The sequence below is a fragment of the Sinocyclocheilus grahami genome, unplaced genomic scaffold, assembly GCF_001515645.1.
Source record: "Sinocyclocheilus grahami isolate Dianchi unplaced genomic scaffold, SAMN03320097.WGS_v1.1 scaffold649.1, whole genome shotgun sequence".
In the NCBI taxonomy this organism is placed as follows: domain Eukaryota; kingdom Metazoa; phylum Chordata; class Actinopteri; order Cypriniformes; family Cyprinidae; genus Sinocyclocheilus; species Sinocyclocheilus grahami.
Window position 1 is genome coordinate 594288 of NW_015505828.1, and position 7138 is coordinate 601425.

General features: G+C 35.8%; 1 pseudogene; it reads right to left on the reverse strand.

Annotated features, from left to right (window-relative positions):
* Nucleotides 1-6869, reverse strand: part of LOC107558557 (somatolactin-like) — a 17868-nt pseudogene extending 10999 nt beyond the window's left edge.
* Nucleotides 6870-7138: the final 269 nt, after the last annotated feature.

Here is a 7138-nt window from a genome sequence, read left to right on the forward strand (position 1 = left end):
TTTTTATTTTTTTTGCAAATTCAATTTTTTCCTTGTTTTGATCACAAAAACAATACATAGACAGATATACAGACAGGTGGACAGACAGACAACGGTAAAACATGCGGATTAATGGATAGATAGATAGATAGATAGATCACACACACACACTCAGACTCACACACACACTCACACACACACACGCACACACACACACTCACACACGCTCAGACACACACACACACACACACACACACACACACACACACACACACACACACACACACACACAAACGCACACACAAACGCACACACATACACACACACACACAGACCGGAAACATTTACAGTCTGCTTTGCGGCTTCATTAGCATATTTCTGTATCAATAGCTTTTTCATCTAAACAATACAAAGGTGAATCCATCTTCCCTAAAAAAAAAAAGCCTGCCAGCACACCAGAGACCTGGAGAGACATTAAAAGACTACAAGGAATCTGTATCGCATACAAACTCTGTCAGAAGAGAAAGGAGGAAATCAATAGTGCAGTATTCAGATTGTGTGTGAGAGTGGTGTGCATCTTCTTCTGTTTCCTTCAATTCACAATAAATAGCCAGAAAGTATTTTCTTCACACTAAGGAGTCTCATTTAATGTTTGCTAACTTTGGTTACTGCTGCCAATTCAACATACACTTCAGAAAAAAAAAATCTTTCAATATAAGATGCATGTTTAGTAGGAAAGCTGAGCTTGTTGCTCTGACGGCATTTGAGTAGCTTGAGGAAGGTCTCCATCTTGTGGGCGTCCTTCTTGAAGCAGATGAGTAGGTTGTAGTCCCTGAGAACGGACTCCAGCACCTCTGGGGACTGTTCATTGTATGGGGTCAGCGTATGCTCGAAGATAGACGAGGACGTCAGAATCCCTTCATCCAGCATCTGGGGAGAAACCGGAGTGAAAATGCTGCTTGGCACTGTTGCAATGTGAGACGCTGTGTTGCTATTGATTTACCTTGCGGATGAGGACCACCATCCCCTGCTCAAGGCTGAGCAGTTTATCAGACACCCACTTGGTCTTGTTGAGCAGAGCGTCGGGGGCGTCATCGTAACGATTACGAGTAGTTTGCAGATAGATCAAGGGTTCCATCCACGACTGCACCAGCATCAGGACCGAGTGAAGCAGCCATTTATCCTGCATAAAACACACCGGAGATGTCAAAAGGCTCATGTTATGAAAAATACAATATGCATTGATTTATTTTGTCTTTTAAGATTTTGATATACTGACAACATACTGTAACTTTCAGAACTTCTTCTCCAGTCCAAAAGGAGCATTTATTACTAAGCTGCGAAAACGACTCGCTTGAACTTTCTGACTTGAGAAACATGAATACATTAACACACAATCACCCACATTTACACACCAACAAAGCATGTTTGGTGTTTAGAATCCATCCCAACAAAGTCACCAAGATGAGTTATTATTCCTAAACACCAGAAAAAGATATACACAATTCCAGTTTGCATGCTACTAACAAAAGCTGATTATGATCATGATGCACATTTCAGGATGTGTGTTGTTCTTATTGTAATGTGGACCAGGGTTATTATAGTTTCATAAAAATAAAAAAAAAACTTGAAATATAATATATATTGACATTTAATAAATATATTTTATATAATATAGAACATTTATAGGATATATAAATATTATACCATTTAGCTGAAATAAAATACAATTTCAAATTTTATTTTAGGTTAACTTCATGCACTAACTTAAATAAAACTAAAAATTAAATAAAAATTTACAAAAAACACATAAAAAAAAAAAACTTGAAATATAATATATATTGACATTTAATAAATATATTTTATATAATATAGAACATTTATAGGATATATAAATATTATACCATTTAGCTGAAATAAAATACAATTTCAAATTTTATTTTAGGTTAACTTCATGCACTAACTTAAATAAAACTAAAAATTAAATAAAAATTTACAAAAACCACATAAAATCTCTCTCTCTCTCTCTATATATATATATATATGTGTGTGTGTGTGTATGCATATATATAGTCTAAGTATATATTATAAGTATAAAACATATACAAATATTTTTTTATTAAAAAAACTATAAAAGTTTCTCAATAATACTAAAATGACACTGATTCAAGCATTGAAAAGAGGCTGTTATTGAAAGATGAGGCATCAGCAGCTGTATTGGACCCGACATGAAACCTTCAAGCCTCAATTTCACATGCAGAAAAGGCATCAATCTCAAACAAACAATTTATCATATAAATAAATAATGACCCCATTTACAGACTTCAAAATCTAAACGGACTAAACATTGTGAATACAGCAGTCAAGCCCACTTCATAAGTCAGCACAACCTCTCGGTGAAGGTGAGGTTACGGGAGGTAATCCATTTTCAATATTTTTGCAACACTTTTTCTGTACTGTTGCTCCAGAATAATTTTCAGAGACTGTCAAATGTCTAAATCAATTGGAAAGACGTGTCTACTTTGGCTGTGAACACTGGTGGTGTGACAAGACTCATTAACTAGTAAGAAGCTAAAACACTTTGTGGGAAATGTTGAAATTGATTTCAGCAGGTGGAGAAAGAAGACATATTGAAAAGTAAACAGCCTATTTGGTGACAGAGGCAATTTTGTTGTAAAGAAAGCTTAGTCTCTTCATTGAAAGAGCTGTCACACAGTAGTGCATTAGATGAAGAAGACAGCCTGTCGTCGCAGACTTTCACACAATACTCGTTAAGCAGAGCTCATTTGTTCAGAGCTGGAATACATGGTTCAAGTATCAGTTTTCCAGAGACATGCTTAATCTGTCCTGACATGCATGGATGGATGTGAATTAAATCTGCCAATAGGATGAGCAAAATAAAGTTAATTCAAAGAGAAAACAAACAATATTATTGTCTCACCCCACTGGGATTTTTATCATTATTATTTGTTATTGTTTTTATTTATTTTTTTATTTTTTCAATGTTCAATCAGTGTTTTGATTTAGAATATCTAAATGTCCCTAAAATATGATTAATTTACTTGGGAAGCAAAATTGTGTAACAGACACTGAATTAGGTTGTATTATATATAGCATATATCTAGAAAAATGTAGGGAACGTTGGTTCTCAAATCTGATTGGTTGAGAACCATGAGATATTGTACTGGTATCGCTACAGGAACGCCCTTTCACAATTTTGTATCACTCCGTTTGTTCTAGCCAGTATTGGTACATAGGCAATATATATTAGGGTCCTGAGAATCTTTAGTAATTTCGATTCAAGTCCATTTGCAAATTACCATGCATGAGAGAAAGGGTCGTAAAACCCTCCAGCAATTGCCACCTCCCGCTCGGAATTTCCATCTTTCTCATTGGACAAGCCCATCTTGAAAGGCGGGGATCTTCTCCGACCTTAAAGGCCCCGCTCCAGGGACCCACCCAGTCGGTGGTCCTGCTAGGTTTCGAAAAGATGTGAGTTCCAACGCTCCAGACCCTCAACGTGTTTTTGCAGTGTTGAGCAATGTAACCAATCACAGACATATCTGTTGATTTCTTGAACGCAATGGCCAATCAGAAACGTTTAGTCAGAATTCACTCAATGCTGAAAGCGCCGCAGTTTTTAAGTGCAGTTTTGCACGCTTTGCGCACTTTCTAGGGTATAATCCTTTCAGAATTTGTATGAAACGTTCGTTTTTCGAACACATAGGCTACACCCTGCAAAGTTTCGGAAATGACATCTGCATATTTATGCGGGATTCACTCTCGAAATAGCAGTGATTGGCAATGGATGGAACATAAAATATGTTGATTTAATTCTGGAACCGGTCCTCGCCAAACCTCCACAGACAGCGCGAGTCCCGAGCGAGATCTAATTCATGGACCAAAAGCATGTGTAAACTTTATTGAGATCGGGACATATCAACCAGTAATTTAATTTAATTTCCAGTAACGGACTGTAGAAAGTTCTGCAATGAATGGTGTGCGATTTATGACAGAATATAGTCCCACAACTGATCGTTTATTTTTTCCTCACGTGTCTCGCCTTTGGTAACAATGATTCAAAACGGAAACATTTCAAGTGACACGGGAAAAAGACACGGAAAACTTCAGTGAACATCAGAAAAGCAGCGAAAAGCACATTTCTGGTTAAAAATGAAAGACCATCAACTGTATTGTAAGTTCCCCACATTTTTCTAGATATATGCTTATAAATAAAGAATCAATTAAAAAAATAAATAAACAGTGAGTAAATAAATCAATCAATAAATCAATACGTAAATAAATAAATAAATACATTAATTAATCATTAAAAAAGTGGGTACAAAAAGAAACCTAATTCAAGATGTGTTCTCTGAAATCAAATCTTATATGAATACTTAATATCACTTAATCCCAGTTTTTTTTTTCTGTTTTAAGCATATTTAGATACTTATTAGTGGAAAAAAAGGTGGAAAAAAATACAGATTAAGACATTATTTTTACATTATATATCTTATTTACGATGCACTTTACAACTTAATACTTAATATCTACTTTGAAGTGTCACTATAAATCCCCAGAAACACAATCCACATAGTTTGCTAATGTTAAAAAAGAAAGAAAGAAACAATGAATGAATGAATGAATGAATGACAGACAGACAGACAGACAGACAGACAGACAGACAGACAGACAGATATATAGATAGATAGATAGATAGATATACGTATATATATATATATATAGATAGATAGATAGATAGATAGATAAATTAAGAATTATATTTGTTACTTGCAAACAATCTAAACCTCCTTTTGGGGGCTGAAACAGCGCAAGTCTATAAGGCTTCTCACGTCACAATGCTAGTTTATATTTCCAGCATAAAATCAATGAAACATCTCCTCACCGATATCTGCTGAATTTCACTCTTGGAGCCTGGGATTGGGAAGGGTTTGGTGTGGCACACGTTTCCTCCCTGACTCCTCAAAGCATGCAGAGGGTACGGGACGAACATATCCTCCTGTAGGACACACGGATCATGAAGATTTGGAAATCTTAGAAGAGACTTGACTCTGTTTATCTGTTTTAGATGTGTCATGTCTTTCAGGCTCAGTTGACTCTGAGATTTGAGTGCAGTGCCAATAGTTCATATGAATAAAAATTAATAAAATACTCACATATGTCACTTCAGACAACATAAAAGCCTTCCTTATAAATGTGTGAATGGAGATTTGAAGTGAGAAATACAATTATACCATCATTCTCTGCATGTTTTCCCACAGCGAGGAGACAATCTACCTAAGACATCTCACAGTGTTTATAATGAGTCTGATTATTCTTTAAGATTACAGTCTCATTAATTCAAAGTCATGCACACAGCTGGCAATAATGAAGCAAGGCTGATTAAATGAAACAGAATAATGACATTAAATGAAAGAAAACTAATAGCTAATAATATATCAGCTGATGAAATGAAATTTGTTATCTGATTCTGTTTAATATTCTTTAAGAAAAAAACAAATGCAGAGATTTAGCACGTCATCCGCCCGGAACTGCTTCCGTGTACAACAGTGAGCACAAGCTAGATTAAAGTGATTATTACGTTTTGAATATGGATATTTTTCTTACAAAAACGCATCGATTCGCTACAGGAGGCCTTTGTTCACCCCCCGTGTGTGAGACAATTCAATATTTTTTTAATGGATGTGCGCTTTTTATTTAACTTCTTTTGGACTGATGCATGCAACACCCGCTGAGTGGCATTAAACAGCTTGAAAGATCAAAGACAATTTTTAATATAACTCCGACTGGATTTGTCTGAAAGAAGAAAGTCATACACACCTAGGTTGATTTGAGGGCGAGTAATTTATGGGCGCTTTTTCATTTTTAAGTAACTAACTCTTTAATTCATGTGCAAACTATACTGTCAAAAAAATTATAAGTCAACTTCATTTGGTATAATAAAATATTTAATGTATGTCTTGTTTTCCAGTACAAATATTTAACGATTCTTAAATCAAGAGACATTTACTTGAGATGCAAAATTATTTCTAAAAACATGTGTAAAAAGTAAGATGATTTTTCTTACTCCATTGGCAGATATTTTATCTTGTTTTAGTCTTGAACTCACTTAATTTTTTATAGATTTTTCAGAAAATGTGACTTAATATCTGGTATCATTGTGATCTAATGAGGTCATAATATTGTTTGCAGTGTTTATACAGTATGTTGTAGTGCCACACAGTGACTATGAAATAGACTGAAAAAAAATAATCGTATTATTTTTGTCTTGTTGTCCAGTTCAAATATCTAGACAATCATCAAGAGACACTTACTTAAGAAGAAAAATGTATTACAATATGAAGTCTTTTTTTGCCCTAAACATATATGATTATGTCATATTGCTTCTCAAGTAAATGTAAGCCTGTTTAGATATTTGTACTGGAAAACAAGACAAAAATACAGAGTAAGAAAATCATTTCACAGTTAATAGTGAAGCTCATATAGACTCTTTGACTGACAGAGATGGTTCACTCACAAAAAGAGTACAGGACTCTTCAGAGACGCGGTAGATGAGCTCTGCATGTTGGATGACGCGATCCAGAAGTTTCTCTTGAGAGATTGAAGCACATTGGGTGAGCGATCCCGTCTCGTCTTCGCAGTCCAGAGGAACAGCGTGAGAAAGCCAGCAACACACACCACAGCCAGGCATGCAGAATTGATGACACACACACACACACACACACACACACAAGCTCTGCATGTTGGATGACATGATCCAGAAGTTTCTCTTGAGAGATTGAAGCACATTGGGTGAGCGATCCCGTCTCGTCTTCGCAGTCCAGAGGAACAGCGTGAGAAAGCCAGCAACACACACCACAGCCAGGCATGCAGAATTGATGACACACACACACACACACACACACACACACACACGTGACAAGATAACCACACCATAACTGAGATTCACTTCAAAGATTCACTTTAGCAAAGAAACAGCTGAACTCTTAAGCTATAATATCCTTAGAAATATTTTTGCTCTCTGTAGAGATCACATATTTGATAAGCGAGCGCTGTTTTCATATCGATGCTAATGCATTTCTTCCAGGCTATAGCTGTGGGCAGATTTCCTTGGAAAGAGCAAATACAAATCTGGAGT